At 42.7% G+C, this 21,819-nt stretch overlaps 1 protein-coding gene across 2 annotated transcripts in view; it reads left to right on the forward strand.

Moving 5' to 3' along the window:
* Positions 1 to 8,867: 8,867 nt before the first annotated feature.
* The window catches only part of CAB39 (calcium binding protein 39), an 85,863-nt gene continuing 72,911 nt past the window's right edge, over positions 8,868 to 21,819 (forward strand). Inside the window, exon 1 of one of the 2 annotated variants that reach the window (XM_027588977.2) lies at positions 8,868 to 9,221. The gene's annotated coding sequence lies outside the window, so the exon portion shown is untranslated. Of the gene's footprint in view, positions 9,222 to 9,785; positions 10,062 to 21,819 lie in introns of those variants that run through there. The other variant, XM_027588978.2, reaches the window with a different exon arrangement.

Genomic DNA, 21,819 nt, shown 5'->3' on the forward strand with positions numbered 1-21,819 from the left:
TTACTGACAATTTTCTATTTTTTTAAATTTTTAATAAGATTTTATTTATTTGAGAGAGAGAGAGCACGAGCAGGGGTAGCGGCAGGCAGAGGGAGAGGCAGGCTCCCTGCTCAGCGGGGAGCCCGATGCGGGGCTCGATCCCAGGACCCTGAGATCATGACCTGAGTGGAAGGCAGACAGACGCTTAACCGGCTGAGCCACCCAGGCGCCCCACTGACAATTTCCTAAAGTGTAAGATCTCTTGGGAGTTCATAACAGAAACAGTACAACTGACAAGGACATTTGGTCGTGTAGGTGGCACACAAACCAAAATAATAAACTCGATCCAGAAAGTCTTGTCGACAAAATATCTATTAACACAATGACTAACTCTATTTTCAAAGAGGAGCAGATATTATATCTAATTTATAAAAATGGAGGAACATAATCTTCACAGAGGAAAAAAAATCTTCAGATATAACATCGAATAATTCTCACATAGCATTCCATGCATTTACTGAACATATAGATAGAATACACTAGGAACATATAAAGAATATCAAGTAAAGAGACTCTGGAAATCTGGAATAAGTTCTAAACTCCACGTTAGGTGATAGGAGTTCCAGTGGAAAACTGTCCCCCTAGAAGATGCTAGATTCAAATGAAGGAAGTTGTAAGCGAGTTACCATTTGGAGAAATTGCTGACATTCTCACTGACAACATCTACTATGGTTGGCTACTATCAGCTACAGCAGAACCAAGAAACTTCAGGGTCAGTGAGAGCATCGGTAAAGCTCTGGGAATTTCCCACACAATGCACAGTTCTGGAAATCTGAACGTAACTTCCTATTACCGATTTAACCTGGGACAGGCTAAGAGCATCTCTTCCTACATGACACATCAATAGCAACCATTAGATAAACCCAATTATTTCTAGCATTTCTCTTCTTACAAAATGAAAGAACGAATCATTTGTGGTTTTTCCTTTGGGAAATCTCAAAGACAGTTTTAGGTGCAAAAGGTATCACTCAGGATCGGTTTGGGGGAAAGCAGAACATCAAAAGTTGTCAGGAGTTTTGAATACCTGAATAAGGCAGGATCCCACATTTCTGAGAAATAATACTTGGCTATTTACTTAAAGTGACAATAAAGGATTTAAGAAATAAACATAAAGGGTAACACAATTGTAAAGAATCGTAGCTCTTTCTCAAGTGAGAAAATTTTGTTCTTTTACATAATCAAGGATGTCAGAAAGTCAGCATAAACCATAGAAGGTTATTCTGGTAAAGCACACAGTCTTTGTTATCTAGGCAAACTACCCAGAAGGTAAAGAATAATCTAACAACCTCGTATTCATTTCCTAATGAATTACTAACAAATTACTGCAAACTAAAGAGCTTAAAACAACATAAGTTTATTATCTTATAGTTCTAGAGGTCAGAAGTCCACAATCAGTCTCAAAGTTAAGATGTCAGCAAAGCTACTTCCTTCTGGAGCCTTTAAGAGACAATCTATTTCCTTGCCTTTTCCACCATCGAGAGGCCCTTTTCACTCCTGGCTCGTGGCCCCTTCCTCCATCTTCAAAGTCAGCAGCGCTTTATCTTCCAATGTCCCTTTGCTTCCATTGTTACGTGGACTTTTTCTCACTCTGACTCTCCTGCCTCCCTCTTATTAGGACACTTCTGATTACACTGAGCCCACCGGGTGATCCAGGATAATCTCCCCCAACTCAAGGTCCTTAATTTAATCTGCAAAATTCCTTTTGCCATGTAAAATAGCATATTCACTGGTTCCAGGGATTGGGCCGTGGCCATCATTCAGGGGCCATTGTTCGATCTACCACAAACCTCTTATGAAGGGCAGACCAAAAATTTTTCTCATTTTAACAGAGAGGAAACCAAATTCTAGTTTGCCATCAAGCTATTGGATGCTAAAGCTCTTTTTGAAAATCTTACAAATAAATCCATCAAACCTCAGCCAGCTTTAACCATGACAGATAAAATTCTCTTTTCTAGAACCTTCTATAACTTTCAATATCCATTCCCATTATATCCTACACTTTCTTCGCTCTTATTCTGGAACAACCAACCATTTTACTTTAGGGAAAAAAAAAACACTCTTTTTGCTTAACAAAACACATTCTGTATATACCTCAGTTCCCAGGAGTTCCCCCCCATTTCACTCCACCATCCTTTCCCTGGACCTCTCTCTTCTTCTTTCTCTATTGCAAAGAGGGAGCCCTCCTTCTGTGCTCCCACAAAGCCTCTTCCCAACGGAAGGACCTCCAGGTATCTGTGATACTTTCTCTTTCCTGCACCTTCTTCTTTAGGGGCTCCTTCCCATCAGCATTTAAACATGCTCATCTCTGCTCCCCTCAGGTCCTTGTTTGACCAGCCCTTCCTCTCCACCCTCCAGTCATGAAAGTGCTGCCTATGTTTATTACTTCCATTCCTGTTCACATCCTAAGTCCACTGCCATCTGCAGGCTTCTTTGTTCATCCTCCACTGGTACAGCTTTCTCCAAGGTCACCATCCAACCGATACCTTCCAGCCTTGTATCACTTGATCCCACTAAAGCTCTGGACTGTCGCCTCGCCTGTCTCTGGAGATGTGTTTGTGGTTTTCCTCCTGTCCTCTGATCGCTCCTGGATGGTGTCCATCTGAGCAAAGAGCTCTACTGTCTAACCAGGTGCTCATGTCAAAAGCCTGCTTGTCATCCTATGGCCTCCCCATCTACATCTATCAAGTCACCAGTACCACCTTCTAAAAACTTTTTTTTCTCACTGATTCATTCCCCTCCAGGGCCCCTGCCACCATCTCAGCTGAGGCCCCATTTTCCCTTGCCAGGATGAGAGCAGCCTCCTACTGACCCCACTACTTCCAATCTGGCCTTTTCCCCCATCACAGCATACAGAGGGTCAGAATGCTGTTTATTTATTTGAGAGAGAGACAAGAGAGTGGACGAACGGGGTGAGGGGCAGAAGGAGAAGCAGACTCCCTGCTAAGCAGGGAGCCCAATGCGGGACTCGATCCTGGGACTCCGGGATCACCCTAGCCGCAGGCAGACACTTAGACTGAGCCACCCAAGCGCCCCCAGAGTGCTGTTTCTAAATCTAAAGTACACATCTGAGCTCATCATTCCATGGCTTAAAGTCTCAATGCCCACTCCTCCCAACTTACCCCACTGCCTTCCTGTTGAAACCCAGCCTACTTAGCATGGGTTAGGTATCACTCTTTGTCATTCGACCTTTGCTTATCTTTCCAGCCTTATCTGGTGCCAACTCCCCTCCTCAGATCCTGCCATTTGTAACACCATGGATGGACCTTAAGGGTGCTCCACTAAATAGTCAGAGAAAGGCAAATACTGTATGTTCTATATGCAGAATCTAAAAAAGCTGAACCCAGGGGCGCCTGGGTGGCTCAGTTGGTTAAGCGACTGCCTTCGGCTCAGGTCATGATCCTGGAGTCCCGGGATCGAGTCCCACATCGGGCTCCCTGCTTAGCTGGGAGTTTGCTTCTCCCTCTGACCCTCCCCCCTCTTGTGCTCGCTCTCTCTCTCTCTCTCTCATTCTCTCTCTCTCAAATAATAATAAAATAAAATCTTTTAAAAAAGCTTAACCCATAGAAATAGAGAGTAGAATGATGGTTGCCAGGGGCTTTGGATGGGGGAAATGGGGAAAAGGTCAAAGGATACAAACTCCCAATTATAAGATAAATAAGATCTGCGGATCTAATGTGCAGCATGCTGACTATAATTAACAGTACCTTATTATATATATACTTGAAAGTTTTTAAGAGACTAGGTCTTCAGTGTTATCACCACACACACAAATCATTATGCGAGGTAAAAGATGTATTAATTAACTGTATTGTGGTAACCATTTTGCAATATATACATTTATCTAATCATCACATTGTACACCTTAAACTTACATGTGTTAACGTGTCAATAATTTCTCAATAAAGCTGAGGAAAAAAATAGCAACAAAAAAATTTCCCTTCTAAAACTCTAAGCTCTCTATACTGAGCTATTCCTATGCGCTTCCCCAAATTCACCGTGCTTTCCTGCTTTTATGGTATTTGCATGATTTTCCTGAACATTTATCTCCATCTTCAACGGCCTAAATCTTATTCATGCTCCATGTCTCAGTCTTCTGTGATTGCCTGTTTACTCGTGTGTCTCTCCTGGACTACAAGACCATTGAGAGCAGGGACCATGCATTGTTCAACGTCTCCTTGCCACTGCTTATGCTCAGTAATTATGTGCTTTCAAAAAGTACTTGTTGAGTAAATAAGGTTTCAGTGAGATTTAGAGCAGGTTTGGTGGGCATGAGGGATTGGAGGGAGAGTAGGTGGATAGTAGGAGCAGTTACCCAGGAAAGTTACAGACTTCAACCTTCAAAGGTAGAGTCCGGCCAAAGAGACCAGGGTAGGGCCAACCAAGCGGTTGCTGAAGTGGAAAGGAAGTGAAGGTCACCAGGGAGGATGATACGAGGAACTGTGACCCAACATATGAGATGAGTGGCACTAACATTGCCCAGGAGAAGTCAGGCACTGGGTGGGGTGGGGAGGAAGCTGTGAGTCAGGCTTCAAAGTCCTTTCACAGATGGTGCTGATGAAGGCAGGAAGGTGCCTTCATCTGATGGCCCAGCTTCAAAGGAGGAGAGGAAAGGAAAGGAAATGAAAGTAACAAGACATCTACACAGGATCATCACTGATTGGTTTGTCTTGAACATGAAGACCCTGACTTAGGACCTTGAGATCTGTGGATTCTGCACAAGAAGGTGGGTGCGGGGGGGGGGGGGGGCGGGGGCCGCTGTGAAGGGGGTTTCAAGATGAAGGGGTAGAGGAATTTCCCAGAAAGAGGTTGTGCCTACAAAGAAATATGTTAGTAGAAGGGGCTTTCCAGAAGGCTCTATAGAAGGACTGAGAAGGTGTCTCCCAGCATAAATTCAAGCAGTCAAATGACATGATTCCTTCCACTTGGGCTTCAGAATTTGTTATAAACCCTGGCTCCAGAAATTTCTGCTGCTTTGCCACTGCAGTGGCTTTATCCCAGTTAAGAGATTAATCTGGAATCCTGATCTGACCCATAAAACAAAGGAATCAAACCCCTGCATATGGGATTTGCATCTTTTATTCTGTGGGAAATTGGGTCCTCAGTTGTTTTCGTGGAATGTGAGCACACTAAAGGCCTCCCTCTCCCTTTGGGGCTACAATTAAACAGAACTCTTGGCTTTAAAACAAAACAAAACAAAAAACCCACACACAAAAAACTGCTGTGGGGGTAAAGTCCTTATTGAACAAAGTTTCAGAATTAGATAAAACTTGCAGTCCACACACTTGAGACTGCCAGGCCCCTCCCTTCCACCGTGGGCGCCTCCCTCCCACCGTTACCGGAGAAAAGCAAAGAGCTCCAGGAACCAGCCATTCCCCAAGTCCAGAGCTTGCTCTGGATTTCTTGTCAGCTTACGTCTCTCTGAGCAGAGACAGCCCCTAGACAGCTCTGGTTTTTCTAATGAGCTTCTTATATGCTTGTCATAAATTGTCCTTGGTTGGGGTGGACTTTACTTTAACATGCTGCCATTTTTTTAATCTATTCACTAGCAAAGTGTGTCTAGTTTTCTCTGTGTGTGCATGTATGGGATTAACTGAGGTTTTGGTATTAAGGATATTAACAAGAGTGAGACTAATCAGCATCCTCCCCATCCCACTCCCAAGTTGGTTGAAATGTAAGATCCTGGACCCCATGCTAGGCCAAGGGCATCAGTAACTGCATTTCGACAAGATCTCCCAGGAATGCATATGGGTATCACAGTTTGAGAAGTGGCCCCAGGCCCTGCATTTACTGAGAACTGTCCCTCACGCAATCTCAGTGCTAGCAACCTGGCTCTCCCACCAGCACCTCCTTCTTTCCAGCGCACCCCTCTTCCTGTGCTGATTCCAAAAATCCTTCTGCCCATCATTCCACTGATTCTACCAGTTTATGGGGTCTCTCCTCTACCACCGCCCCCACCCCCCGCACCCTAATTCGCTTACTCCCCTCTCATCTGGCTTGGATTCAACAGCTGGTCATTGTCATTATTACGTCCTTGCACATACATACCTCTCCTTCCTTTCCCTTTCTCTCTCCACAAAAATAACCCTGGTGGAATCCTATCCCCACCTTCCTGTGCCTGCACCTGCCCAGCAAAACGTGGCCAGTGAAAACAGACTAACCCTGCTGACCGATCCTGCTTTACACCTTCTCCTCTTCCCTCAAGTTTCCAACACCTCCTCCCTCTCCACACTCCGAACTGATGACCTTGCTTCTTGTTTCCCTGAGAAAATAGAAGCTCTCAGAAGGACAAGTCCCCGCGTTCTGGCACCTCGTCCATCCGGCTCCCTGCCTCTATGCCCACACTCTGCCTGCCCTCTGTTACTGTCAGTGAACACCGGCCTTTCTGGTACCCGAGGCCAGACCTTCTCTTCTTGCTCGCTCAAGGACAGCTCTCCAGAAAATGCCCCCCACCCCACATGCCTGCATTATCGAATTTTTCCTCACTACTAATTTTACATTCCCATCAGCACGCAAACAGGCTTCCATTCTAGAAACAAAACAAAATGAAACAAAACAAAACAAAAATCTGCTTTGACCCTACATTCCCCTCCAACGATCACCCTAATTCTCTGCTCCCCTTCAGAGCAAAACTTCTTGAAAAAGTTGTCATGGTCTCTTTCTAGAGCCCCATTCTTTCTAGGTCTCATTCTTTCTAGAGACCACTCCAAGCAGGCTTTCCCACCCACCTCTGTTACAGTGACGCTCACCAAGGCCACAGGTTACCTCTGTGGTGCTGACACCAATGTCCAATCACCAACACTAGCCTTACTTGAACTATTAGCTGCATTTGGCGGCATGAATCCATCCTCCATCCCTGGTCTTCCAGCACGTGATGCTTTCCTAGGTCTCCCCCTGCCACCTTGGCTCCTTTCCACAGAATCTTTTGCTGGTTCCTTGTTATCTTCCTGACTGACCTCTCAGTATTGGGGGTCTCAGGCTCATCCCCGGCCCCTATACTTCACTAATACTCACCCCCTAAATGATCTCATTGAGTCCTGAGATTTTACCTATTCTGCGGACTCCCAAAATTCTATCTCCAGCCTGGACCTCGCCCCCAAGCCCCAGACTTCTATATCTGGCTTCCTACTTGGGTGTCTAACAGGCAGCTCAAACTCAATATGGCCCCAGATGTATTCCTGAGTTCCTCCCTTCCCATCTGCTTCTGTTTAAATCTTCCTCATTTCACCAACAGTATCTTCCAGTTGCTTGAGAAAACAAAAACCAAAAAACTTTAGAAATCAGCAAAAATCTGTCAGCTCTACCTTTTGTGCCTAGAACCTGACCACTTCTTTTTTTTTTTTAAGATTTTATTTTTATTTTTTGACAGACAGAGAGAGAGAGAGAGAGAGAGAGAGAGAGAGCAAGCAGGGGGAGTGGTAGAAGCAGACTCCCCGCGGAGCAGGGAGCCCGATGCGGGGCTCCATCCCAGGACCCTGGGATCATCACCTGAGTGGAAGGCAGACGCTTAACAACTGAGCCACCCAGGCGCCCAGAACCTGGCCACTTCTATACTCTTCCACTGCTACCACCCAGGGCGGAGCCTGTCTTCTCTTGACTGGATTATTTCAAAAAGCCTTCTAACCTGTCTCTTGGCTGAAACCCTCAGGCCCTTCGGCCTGGTCCTTACAGCTTTTTGAAAGGTCAGCCCAGGGCCTTTCTCTGCCCGAAACCCTCCAAATAGCTTCCCATCTCACGCAGAGTGAAAACCAAAGTCCTCTCTTTGTTCTCTTTGGCTCCCACTCTCTCCTCCTCTTTCCCCCTTTCGCCTCCCTCAGTGCGCTTGCCTTGTTGGGCTCCCTGGTGTCCCATCTCAGGGCCTTCATCCTGGCTGTTCCCTCTGCCTTTCCATACACAAAGCTCACAGCGTGGCTCTTTCTTCATGAAGCCGTTCCGGGTAGGAGTGCTATAAATAACAGTATCTTTCCTTCTCTCCCCTCCTTAGCCTGTGTTGTTTGTCTCCATAGCACCGGAAACCATCCAATGTCATATATGTGCTGGTTTACTTATTGGTATGTCTCAGGAGCAGGGGCTGTTTTGTTCACTGCCCCGCCGCCTAGAATAGCGGCACACGGTGGATGCTCGAAAATACCCGTTCAGTGACAAATTAAAAACAAAGCAACAGAGTGAAACAAAAATACACACGCATGGCATTTCTACGTAGCGGACCCTGCTGTCAGACCTTTGCAATGCATTATCTCATTCATCCGCACAAGCCTATCGTACTGTATTGCTATACTGTGTGTGTGTGTGTGTGTGTGTGTGTGTGTGTGTGTGTGTGTGTGTGTGTGTAAAGGAACCCAGGCATAGGGACATTACATAATCCATGGAGACCACATAGCGGAGCTGGAGTTTAAATCCAGGCTGTTGAATCCTATTAATCTGGACCATTCCATCACTTTCTGCACTCTCTCTCAGAGGATGCTAAATGAGAGTTACCTGTCCCTCGCAAGTATGAAAGAATCGGTTCACACAAAGTCGCCCCTGGCTTTTAGAAAAAAATAAAGCTTTGTTAACAGTTGAGGAAGTGGTCGTAGAAAGCGGACGTAGGATTCCTCCAGGAAGAGTGCTGCGACAGCCAAGAAAGGCTGAGCACCAACCTTCAAGCGGCAGGTGAAAGAACCCCGGTCCTCCGCTGTTGCTTTTTCTCTGCGTCCCCTCCCGCTTGGGCCTAGGCGCGGACTCGGGTGTTCCGAGTCCGCCCGGCCGCTGGGGCGCGCCCGAGGCCGCAGGGGGCGTTGCGGCACCGCCCGACGTCGCGCCCTCGGCGGCTGCGCAGTGCGTACGTCAAAGCCGGGCTCGGGCCGGGACCGGGGAGCGGCGCGGCCTGGGAGAGACTGATCCTCCAGGAGCCGGCGAAGGCGAAGGCGGCGCCTGGTTCCGCAGCAGCAGCCGCAGCCGCAGCCCAAGCGAGTGAGCGCAGCAGTGCGGCGGCCGCCGCGGGAGCCCCTGGGCCGCCGTCCGCCCGCGCAGCCGCCGCCGCGGGAGCCCGTCGCCGGGAGCAGGAGCAGGCGGAAGACAACGGAGGGGCCGAGCGCCCGAGCCGCGCCGCGGGGACCGAGCGAGCAGCCCGAGGCGGCGGCGGCGGCCGAGGACGGGGACGGCGACGACGCGGAGGCGGAGAGGGAGCCGCCCGGCCCAGCCCCGTGAGTGACCCCCGTCCCGGCCCTGCTCGCGGCGCGGACGCCCGCCCGGCTTCCGCTTGTCCCGGCCCGTCACCGGCCCCGGGCTGCCTCCATTTTCTCGGGTGGTGGAGGCGGCGGGCCCCGTTCGCCCGCCTGGCCCGCCCTCCTCGCTCGGCTCGGCTCGGCTCGGCCCGGCCCGGGCCCCTCGCGGAGCCTTCCCCTCCTTGCCCCCGCCGGCGCGGCGCCCAGCGGCCTGCGGCCGGGGCTCCAGGAGCCCGGTGCTCCCTTGCCACCCCTCCGCGGTTCTCCGGCAGGACAGGCGGGTGGGGGCGTCCGCGGGAGTCGGGTGGGCAGGGAGGTGCGGGCCGGGCCAGCTGTCACTCCCACCGCGCAGGGGCTCTGGCCACCTCGCTCCTGGCCCCCGGTAAACTTCCTGTTATGGGGAGGCAGACAGGCAGCATCTTTCGGGAAAATGCCTAACTGATTTCTGGTTAGGAATTGTGCGGCCGGAGCGTTCCCGAGTTCGGTTGAACCAAGCCGAGCCCTGCACTGCGTGCAGGCGCCGTAGTCGGTCCGCGCGGGAGGGATTCAAAGGTGAACCGGAGCCCACGGTCCCCACCCCCGAGGAGCTTACGCTCTAGTGTGGGAGATAAGACCAGTACACAAATAACCTCGATACCAGGAAAGAGGTGATAAGTCCTGTGAAAGAACTACAAAGTGCTAGAAAGGCACCCAGGGATGACCGGACCGATCGATCACTTCCGCCTTGCAGAAATCTGGAAGACTTCCTGGGCGAGGCGGTGCCAAGCTGGGTCTTGAAGGCCCGATGGGGTCTGGGAGAGGACGGATGGGGAAAAGACGGTATGTGGAGGGGCAGCAAACTAGAGGACAAAGATAAAAAGGCATAGTCTAGAAATAGTGGATCATTCAGTTGCCTATGGCCATGTTGGGAAGTTAAGGGTAGGCTAAAGAGGTATTGGGGGCCCAGATCCTTGAATACTGTAGAGGAGCTGTTTTGAGTGGCATTCTAAGGTAAACTTAGAGCTCATTACTCAGTGACTCATGAGCCCGGAAATGTAAGCTAGGAGATACTAAAGGCGGTCTTGTGAAAGAAAGCGAAGGAGGCCCAGTAAAGAGTTGACATTCTGTGCCTTGAATATAAGGCAGTTTGAGATCGATTTTGACAGCTACGGATAAATTCATGTCCAGGCTAAGCAAAGTACCTTTTGCAAAAAGCTTCATTTAGATATCATGCTCTTAAGAGGTAATGGAAAGATGTGTGTAAACTAAGCTCTTCTGCTCATAAGGCAGTTCTGTTGGTGCGGTTCACTAAAATGCATCAAAACTTCTCCCACGGTGTATTAGGTGGCTACTTTGGAATTCCTGAGCTGATCATAACTTCTTTGAAAAGGCATTTTGTAAAGCAATCTAAATTGGTGATTTTTTAAAAATCAGATTGTTACTTATATTCTGGGATGGCAAGTTGGACAGAGAACCTTTTTATAGAAAGGTAAACATTTCTTTATTTTTAGGTATGAAAATATAGGAGAGTGAAAAGTGAAAATGTAGCTTGATTTTGTACATTTTTTCCCAAATTACTAGCAGATAATTAGCTATATTTAAAGTCTAAATATATGATTTGTGGAAGCAGCTTAGAACCCATGTTAGTTTCATAAACACTTTTTTGTTGTTTGTTTAAATTACAAGCGAATGTCAACTTTTTTCAGTTAAAAAACTTGTAAAATGCAAGAGGTACTGGAAAATTTTTTAAAATTATCTTCTGTAATCTTACCACTTAGATTTGGTTGCTGTTAAGATTTTTGCATATTTCCTTTCCAGTCTTTTTATGTTTATTTTTTCCTTGCGTGATGAAATAAAAATTGCATATATATATAAATTTTATTAAAATTTTTTGTCATTAAGTATCTTTATGTAAAAATATTTTTACCCAAGTAAAGGAAGTCTTAAATGTATTCTTTTTTTCTGACGAGGTTGCATTTATCTCAGATAACATGCAGTAGTCAATGCTTAATAACTGCTACTGTGGGCAGAACTTTTTCTAAAGGTGTCTTGTTTGAGGTATATTTATTATTTGTAGGATTTAAGTCCTATTGGTTATTGAAGAAAGGCTTTTTTTATTTAGGGTGTGTGTTGTCATCAGATATGGAAGAGATCATGCATCTCTGCTGTATGAGTAGATGTACTTTTTAAAAAGGCATGTACTTATTAAAAAGATTTTCTTATTTTGTGTAATATCTCCCATACACAGTGATACACCTCCCCATCCCACCTTACCCTCCCCTGCCACTCCGCCTGAAAAATAGTCTTTATACTAGGGCTATCCATATAGGTTAACTACTTTTTGATCATGACGTTACAAAGATTCAGGCTATATGTAGTTTTTCTGTTGGTATTTCTTTAGTAAAATATAGAATTTGGTGAAATAATTTGCTGCTATAACAAAAGGACTTTTCCCCCCTTTTCAAGACAGTTTACTTTAGTTCATTAACATTTCAGACTGCAGGTTCTTGCTTAAACCAGTTTTTTTTTTTTTTCTCTTGCTTTACATTCTAAAATGTGTTAATGGGATCTCTGTTTCTGTTTCTAATGGCATATAAAGTGAGACATTGAGTTAGGTTGTATAAATTTTCATAAAGTTAGTGTAAAAGAATAGTTAAGGAAGTCTAATGAAGTATGGGGTTTGGCTTTATAATTCGATTCTATTTGACTATTTTTATATTGCAAATGTGTATACCACAAACATCCTTTATTACTTTTGAATATTAACTAAAGTTTTTTCTTTGATCAACTTCTGTAGTTTATGGATTTCTGTAATTACTGCCATGCTTTCCCTAGAGTCTTTTTTTCCAGAAGGGATTGGTTATTGATCATTCACAGTCTTTCTGTCTGCCATAAAAATACAGACAAATCCACATCCACCTCCAGCACACAAAATATAAAATCCAGTGTGGGGTAGAATTTCACTTCAGGTGGTGTCTTCTGGTTGCCTTTCTTGTGGTGTTTCTATTTTACAAATCCACTTTCTCCTTTTCCATTGCTCCTTTTAACTAGGAATTTTATTTTATGGAAGTTGTCTGGTGTTCTAGAAATAGGAATGTGATAGGTGGATTAGTATGGATAACAGCAAAATGTTGGTAAAACTTTGTTGTGTTAATAAAATTGGGGGAAAGAAGACCGAATCTCTAAACCTCTAGGTTAGATTGCTTGAGACTTGTTTTATTATTTCTAAAGGTGTAAAGATCTTGTATTTGTGTGAATGCAGATAAAGCCAAGTAGCCTAAAAATTGCATAACAATTTAGTCATCAGTCTGTAGTTTGGTTTTTACTGGAAAAGAAGACTGGTGTTGGGGCCACCCTTAATTAAAGAAGGAACTGAGCTGTATGAGAGTTCTTCCTCTGTTGTCTCATCATTCTGATGCTATCCAAGTGGACCCTAGTTACTGCCCTTATCAGTCCAGAGTATGAAGGCAGAACAAAGTGAGGCAAACATGTCTACTACCAGCAGTTGTGGAGTAGACCAGTCTGACAGTAAACGTTAAATGTTTGTTCCGCCTCTGTTTCTCAGGCCTTCCCAGGATTGTGAGAAGAGTTATTACAGGATGGGTGAGAGATGCTAGACTGATAGTGATGAAATGAAGGTTAACAGGTTGTTGCCATTAGCATTTTGTTTTGGGATTTGTGTGTGTACATGTGTGTGCATATGTGTAGGTATCATTCTTTACCTTACTGAGCCTCCTGGCTCCTCTCTGCTTTTAGAAGGGGTAAGGGGATGGTGGAATTGTGGTTTATTAGCAACTGTGATGGTAAGCTGGCAGAGGAAGGAAGAATGGCATGCAGAGAATTGCAAGAGGTCAGTCAGGTGTGACGTGGCCCCAAAGGAGGGAGGTAAAAACTGCCTGGCCATTTTTGTAGGCAGTGTCCAGCACATACCTGTTCGCATGATACAGTGTGTCTAACTTGAGATTTTGACACTCAAAGTACAATGCTGTAGGTTTGGGTTTGCTTGTTTATATGTATATCCGCGTTTTCATATGCATGGTTACAAAGACTGAGAAAATCTAGTTAACCAATATTTAGTAGCAGTCTGGTTTTATATGATAATTATTCCTTTGGAACATTATCCAGCAGATCATTTGTTGATGACTAACGAAGTATGATAATGTTAAAACATCACAACACTTTATTTTGATAAAATGTTCAAGAAACAAAATAATACCTTTTGTAGCTTGATCTTAAGTTGCTACTTTATAACTTTGTCTAATGAACTGTAGCTTGGTCTCATACAAGGAACTGTGAACCTGGTACTCATGGTTCTCTCCCTCCACAGTGGATTATGTATCAGCTCTATTTGGGCACAAAGAAGAAATAGCATGAATACATTTCTTTTTACATGTCTATAGTTAAGGCCCACTCTGGGATTTATTGAATTCTGATTGGCACTATTACTGGTGCTTAAAAGCCCTAGCAGGCTCCCTACAACCAGACTCCCTAGTTTGTTGAACCCTCACCTGTCCTTTGGGCTCAGTAACGTTAGGCAAGTGCCTCCACTTCACTGTAGTTTAGAGTTCTTGCACATCTTGTATATCGCGGTGTGATATCCACTGTATCTGAGAAAATTGTAGAGGGATTAAATGAGTTACTGCATCTAAAGTGCTCAGAACAGGGTCTGGCACATACCAAGTGCTGGACACAATAAGTTTTGTGATGATGCTGATGCCAGGTGGTTTCAGGGGAGAAGAAAGGTGAGAATTAGAGACCCTCTTTCTGCGGGTGGGGCACAGGCACACGGAAACTAGAGCGGTGAGTGAGGAACCTTGAGCTGTAACTGGTGGGGCTTTCTTCGAAGTGGAGTCACGTGCTATGGTCGTCTGACTTACAAGCCACAGGACTGATCCTAGAGCCTGCCTCTCTCTAGTCATCTAGTTTGCTTAAAAGAAATTAAGTTTTATACTTTATGCAGTAATGTCTTTTTTGAACCTTTACACTAACATTTACAAAGATTGCTTCCACATATTAAAAGCTCTTTGGCGCGTAATCCTTTTTTAAAGGTGTTTATTCATGTTTATCATTGTGATGTAGCTGGCAAGTTTCTTAGGGGTGGTTGTATGAAGTTAAAAGTTGAAATAGATTTAAAAAAAAAACAAAATAGATTGGGGGAGAAAGTTACCATTTGAGTACCATGAAGTGTTGGACAGACCTCTAAGGTAGGTGGTATTGTCCTCTAGCATCATTCCAGATGGGAAATGAAAGTGGAGGGCCTTGTCCAAGGTCACACAGGCATTGCACAGTTGAGCTAGGATTTAAACCCAGATTTGCCTCACTTCAAACTGTGTGCTCCCTGGAATACGGTATTTTTATTTTCCTTTATAGGGTCTTGGTTTTCTGCTGACCACTTTTGATTTAGTACTTCAGAATTAAGGTTTGTAAGTAAAGCTTAATGAGGATTTTAATAGATTTCCAGACAGTAACCATGTTATAGTACAAAATGAGATGGTTTGTTCTACATAACTCTGGTTGTTTAGAGTCGTAATTTGATTAGTGGTTTCTAGTTTTAGTTAGGCCAGTGGATAGTGTTTCTTTTTCATACTAGTCTTGTAGAGAAGATGGGAGACCTTTGTTACAGTGGGCAGCACAGAAGCCTGGGAATTGGAAGGCCTAGGGCTGGGTCCTGACTCAGTGACTAATCATTTCACTCTGGGCGAGTCACTCCACCTCTCTGGGCTTCAGTCATGACATTATTATGCGAAGGGGACCAGACTGAAAATCCCTTGTCTCTTTTGCTCTTATTTTCAGTGATCCCGTGTGTAGACTTTCTGACTTGTCTTTTTTCCCCTTGTACTAGGTACCTCTCCTTTTGCCTGTGGTCTTTAAGTCCTGTTTCTATATGAGGGCTTTATGGCGTGTAACCATGTTTTGACATTATTCTCTTCTGGTTGGCCTGGTGCCTGGTCTTAGTTCACAGTGTGGTAGCTCTCTGCTTCAGGTAATATATAACATCACAATATGTATTTTCAAATTTTCTACTTTTGCACTTAGGAATAAATGGTTAAGAACTAAATGTTATCTGCTTGTAAAGTATAAGCTTAGTAAGTCAAGTTAATGATTAACAAATCCTCAAGCTTTACTTCAGATTTCATTGTCAGCTTTTAAGTATATATGCTGTGAAGTTCTAAGAACTCTTTGTTTTGGGAAAAGGAACAATATTAACAAAGGCAACAAGAGTGAAAAAGTGGAAAGGACCAAAATGTAGAATCAAATTTGAAGATGTGAAGAACATGCTTGAGATAAATATTCTCTGGCTGTAATTGATACCGATCCTCTAATAAAGGTGGTATGCTGGCATGGATCATAGGATCATTTCCATCCCAGGGTTCTCTGACTGGTAAGACATGGCAGCTGTGTACCACCCCTGAGCATTCGTAACTCCTACACATCTATTACAGATTAATTGGGTCCACAAGCCTTTTCTATAGCCCATTATGCTGAGCCCTGTTCTGTATGCCAGTTGCAAAAAGTTCCTAGCCTAGGTAAACAGCTCTTCCCCTCTCTGCTGGCGTGGTATCAGTCAGTTCTTTTATGTCTGAATTCTCCAGGCAGGGAGATGGAACTCAGGTCACTAACATGACCTTTGCAGATCTTTTGGCTGGTTATAGTATGGTTTTATTCTTTATTCATCCTGTGCTCATGTGTGAGTTTTAGGTTTTTCTTATGTAAGTTTTGTACAATAGATTGTAATTTATTTGAGTTGCAGATTTTTTTAATCTTTTTTCATATCTCTTCTCTTCCCTCTTCCCCCACCTTGTGTTTTCAGATTATAATACATTGTTTCTGTAAATGCTTGTTAAATGATAAGAGTTGTGTAATAATCTGATAAAACTGCTCAGCAGAGATGAAATATTAACCAAAATACCATTTTCTGTGTATTTTATTTATCTCTGCTATGTTTGTGCTTATTTGAAGGTTTACATACTACAGTAGCTGAAGTTTATTAGGATCTCCCTTTTCCAGATAAGCTCACTTAAAACAGTGTTTCACAAATTCTGTTTTGTACAGCATTAGTCTTATGAGAGACTAGTCGTTGGTGAGAGAAGTTTCAGAATGAAATTTAAGTTTGGGAAAACACTGGGTCAAAAACTGTTAATCACATTTTAATTTTTGGTAGTGATTGTGTTACTGTTTTTCTTTAGAGTTTTCAATAATGTACATTGTGGCTGTCCAGGAAGGAAACATAATGTGCAGTATTCCCCAATTTGCCAAGTTTATTTGGTCACAGGAACACCCCCTCCCCCCAGGAAAAACTCCCCCCAAAGTCTTGAAGGAGGGTTCTACTGGAATACAGTTTGAGAAACCTTCTTATTTACATACTTTTCACATACCCATACATAGTATGGAATGCAAAGCATTTACTTTTTGATTGGGATGATTACTTATATCAGGTTTGGAATCCAACTAAGGTTGGAATAATTTATTTTCATTTTGTTAAGTAAAAGAATGAACACTTATCAAGCCTTTTTTTTTTCTTTTTTTAACTTCAGCCCACGGTGAGAAATTACATTTTTGACCAGTGACCCAGCACCATACATAAACACACTGTCAAAACTGAGAAAGAAGTTTCACGAAACAATACTTAGGCCTTCCTGTGTACGATGTGTTCGAATACTTTTCGTCCTACTTTATTTTTTAATGTATGTTATGAGCGACTAAAACAATGCACCATGTAATTTGAGAAACACTGAGAGATTACATGAGTTTATAAATGCCTAAGATGCTATTGGGAGAAGGCCCTGGAGAGACTGGTAGAAAACTAAAGCTCACCATAGAGATAAGAAGGAATTCCTGCATTTAGATTCTGGTGGTGTTTTGTTGGGTGGGTGTTTAATGCCCATTCTGCCTCAGCTTTCTCATCTGTAAAGTAACAATAGTAGAACCTGTGCATAAAGTAGTTGTGAGAATTCAGTGAGAAATGCTTTACATAACACATCTGATATGCTCTAAGTGCCCAGTCCATTTTAGCTTTTGTGATAACTGAAGCTCTAAGACACTCTGCTGTATCATACACGTTTTCAAAAATATTTTAAGCCTTTGAAAGTGTTAAAGTGGCCTTCAGTGAACCTGGACTCTTTTTGGTCTGTAGCTAGATGTATCATTTGTTGGGATATCAGCCTTCTGGAATAGTTTTAAAATAGTCAAAAGGGCCCACTTAAAATTGTTTTGCCTCATAGTTGCAAATGGACTCACAATTGCTGAGCTTTATGCAATATTATTGTATATTTTTAAACCATTCTCTTTTAACAATATCTTAAATTTAGAATAATCTTGCTTTTATAACATCATTAAATACAAATATGTACATACATACATCAGTGATTAATTTAGCATTCTGATAGTTTTAATTCACTAAAAGAAGAACAAGGCAAAGCAAAAAGTTGCTATTTCTTGTTTTATGCTCATTCTGCAGTTTTTAAAAATCCCCCCATCCTCAGTATTTTATATTGCTATTGGGAGTTTAATTTTGCATCCTGACCTAAGAAAAGGGACATTTAGGGACATTAACAGTGGTGGGGGCCAGATCTAGTTTGTAGACTGTTCACTGTTGTCCTGAACATAGCTGGCCACCTCCTACATTTACATCACCTACTGAGGCATTGGCGTTGTCTATGCCTGATTAAATGTTTCTCTCTTTGTCTCTTTTATTGCCCATTTGTCCTCAGTAGAGCATGGGGTTGCTGAAATGAGAGGTTCCGATTGGCATTGTTGAGGTATACCAGTTCAGTGTTAAGGTAGCATAAAGATTCTCTACTTGTGTAAGCAAAAAATAATGAAGTAAAAAGAATAAAAAATCGCTAACATAGCACATATATATTAACTGCTGGTATAAAGTTGAAGGCCCCTCTATCGTAACCTCATTTAATCCTGTAATAACCCTATTTTCATCCCCATATTTTCAGGTGAGTAAATGGAGAAAAAAGAAGCTAAGTAATTGGTCTGAAGTCATACACCTAGATTTGAAACCCTGGTCCCAGAGTGTATACCTGTAACCCACCAAACTCTGTTACTTCCACCACAAGGTAATGGAATGTAGAATCATCCTGGAACATGGAGAATTTCTGTTACAGAAACATGAGGTCAAGTTTTCTGGTCAGGATGTGTGAGATCCGAGGACACTGAGAGAATGTTCACCTTACTGATTTGCTGTCAGTGACGATTGAGGAGCTGTGAAGAGAGGGAGCAGTGCAGGAAGATTAGAGATGTTAATGTACTGTTTTTCCAAAGAAGGGAAGGGTGGAATCCACAAATCATAGAGACTGAAATTGATGTTGATTGCTGGGACATATTCCAGAAGGGAGTGAGTCCTTAGCAAAGTGTTGATTTCTAGAAGCTACCAAATATAGTTTATTAACTATTTCCTTTTCCTAATAGAATTCTACGTGTCTTAGATAAGGATGTAGGCAGGATACAGGTATCTGTAAAGATTCGTAGTTTCATTCATACTTGAGATTATCTAAAAAATGTTAAAAGTGTGTAAGTTGGAATATTTTCTAGGACTTGAAGTCATTTTGATGTTTTTACAAGATTATTTTACTTACGTTTGTTGCATTAGAATATAAGCTGTATAATATGCTTTTCCTAAGTGCTGCATAGCAAATTAGTTACAGATTGGTCTGCATCCTGGTGCCTTGCCTTCTCAAGTAGGCAAGAAGGAACTAGAACTGGTAACTTCTTCCTGGTATGTGCACACAGCACAGTAAATACTTTCTAGCTTTATATTGTTAAAATTATTCATCCCTGTTCTTTACAATTGGTCATAACCCATTTGTTTATCAAGAGCTAGTCTTGCTCTTATTCCTCAACACTACACAGTGTGTGATTGGAAGCTGTGTTGATGGGAAGTAGGCTGGACAATAGAGTGCATTCCTTCTTCACACAAGGTAAAACCCCACGGAGGATGGTGGTGAGGGTGAGGCATGTTCGTTTTTTCTTGTTTATCTTATGAAAACTGCCCCACTTTTAAACTTAAATATGGTGAATGAAGACAGGTGAGACTACTTAGCGTGGTATACTGTATACAGACGCCCCATAGAGGGGTGTGGAAAGGGCAAAACTATCTTTTACAGAGGCTTTTGTTGTTGAAAGGAGGAAGGAATAAGAAATAGAAGGAGCAAGACAGAGGAGTACATCCAGAAAGAATTGATCAGAGAAAACTGAGTCTAAATGAGCACGTTATGCACAGCTTTGAAAGATTTAACGATAAAAGTGGAACTGGTTGCTTTTCAGAACTGTCTTAAGAAGTGGAGCACTTGAGGGGTGCCTGGGTGGCTCAGTTGATTAAGCGTCTGACTCTTGGTTTCAGTTCAGGTTGTGATCTCAGGGTTGTGAGATCGAGCCCCATGTGGGGCTCCAGGCTCAGCCGAGAGTCTGCTTCTCTGTCTCTCCCTCTTTCTCCCTCCCTCCCTTTGTGCAAGCTTTCTCTCTCTCTCTCAAATAAATAAATTAAAAAAAAAAAGAGCAGTTGAATAGATTATTAATCATGGAATGTATTAGATAAAGATTAAAGGCCATGGCCTCCCAACCAAAAAAGTGTGTGGAGCTCTGGACCTGGATTATATGGAAATTATAAGTTCTCTTTAAAAATTTAGAGACTTTTCAATAAATGACCTCATTTATTCTAGATCCTAGAATACCAAAAGATAACAAAATCATGTTTCAAAACTAGCAAAAACTCTTAGAAACCTGATAGAATATAAGAACAGCAACCTGATAAGACATTACAAAGGAAGAATACTATGTTTCCGTTTCATTTATGGAAGTAGTCATGAAAATCCTAAGTAAAACATCAGCAAATAATTAAATAGGAAATTCTCCTAATTAAAGAGGGCAAATAACACGTAACACTTGGTATTTACTATGTGCCAGGCGTTGTTCTAATTATCTCAATTAATCCAACAACCCCAACAAAGAGGTTGTTATTAGTATTATTATTACCCTCATTTTACAGATGAAGGAATTTGGATCAAGAGGTAAAATAATCTGCCCCAGGATAAACTGGTGGTAAGTCACAGAGCCGGGGGTTTCAAACCGTTGGGGTCTGGCAGTGGTGCATGTTGCCCCTTCGGGCTGTACCATCTCAGTAGGTGCCAAGAAAGCAATGCTAATTTACCAGTTCTTGATTATGAGCTCTTTAAAAGCTGGTAGGAGATAAAAGAGTTATCTGCCTTAAACCAACCGCAAGCAGCCTACCGATGAGAAAACTGGTAGAATTCCCCCTTGAAATAAGAAAGTGAAATAGGCATGCCCAGTAACACTTCCAATACTCGATACCATCCTAGCCAATGCAAGAAAGCATCAAATAAAATGTATAACTGTTAGGAAAAAATGGTGGAAAATAGCAATATGTGCAGATGTTACAATCTTAAACCTAGGAAAACCAGCAGAATCAACTGAAAATCAGAGTTCAATAAGATAGCCATATACCACATAAAGATATTTAAAAAATTGGTAGCATTTTTTCTTTCTAGCAATATTCAGTTATAAAAATATTAGGACAAAAATCTCATTTTACAAAAAATGAAACACCTAAGTGGGGGGCATCTATATGAAATAGTTGGGGATCTCTATGAAGAAAACGATAAACTTAATTGAGTGGAAGAAAGACCTAAGGAAGAATGGGGAGTTACCATGGTCTTGCATGTGAAGACTGAATGAATGTTAGGAAGCAAGAAAATTTCCCAAGTTAGCGTACTGTTGGCCAGAGAGTGAAGTCAGATTTTTTTAAAGGTTAACTTAGGAAGCTCAGTAAAATGTATATATGTGCCTACTACATGAGTGAGATCACACATCCCTGGGGAAAGAGGAAGGATTATTTAGCAGATTTTTAGATAATTGGTTATCTATTCTTTGGGAAAATCAATTTTGATAAGTAAGCTACTCTTTATGAAAATTAATTTGATGAAAGAGTGAGTTTTAAAACATAAATTAGAAAATATTTATATGACTTTGTCAGACCTTTGGATGAGGAAGTAGGCTTATTTCCATTGCTATCAAGTGATCAAAAGGAAAAAAAAACGAGATAAACAGATGAAAAAAATTTTGCATGGTAATAGAGCGTTAATATTTAGTTCAGTATAGCCAAAAGGTCATACAAACTGGCAACTACTGTTTTGAGTAAATGCTATCCTGGATGTTTTTTTTTGTTTTTTTGTTTTTTTTTAAAGATTTTATTTATTTATTCATGAGAGACAGAGGGAGAGAGAGAGAGAAGCAGAGGGAGAAGCAGGCTCCCAAGGAGCAGGGAGCCCGATGTGGGACTCGATCCCAGGACCCTGGGATCATGACCTGAGCCGAAGGCAGACGCTTAACCATCTGAGACACCCAGGCGCCCCTGAATGTTTTATTATGTTAAAATTTTAAGTCATGCTATCATTTTATAATAAAGAAGGTAAATATTTTGCCCAAGGGTTTTGTTACATACCTCTTCTAAACGGCCAAACTGGGGTTCAAACCTGGATCTGATAGCTTATACTCTTAGCCCTTGAAGCATGCTTTTTTCAAACATGCCAAAGGCTAAAACCCTGGATAAATGAACAGTGAATTCAGGTAG

This window comes from Zalophus californianus, chromosome 3 (assembly GCF_009762305.2).
Source record: "Zalophus californianus isolate mZalCal1 chromosome 3, mZalCal1.pri.v2, whole genome shotgun sequence".
Lineage (NCBI taxonomy): Eukaryota > Metazoa > Chordata > Mammalia > Carnivora > Otariidae > Zalophus > Zalophus californianus.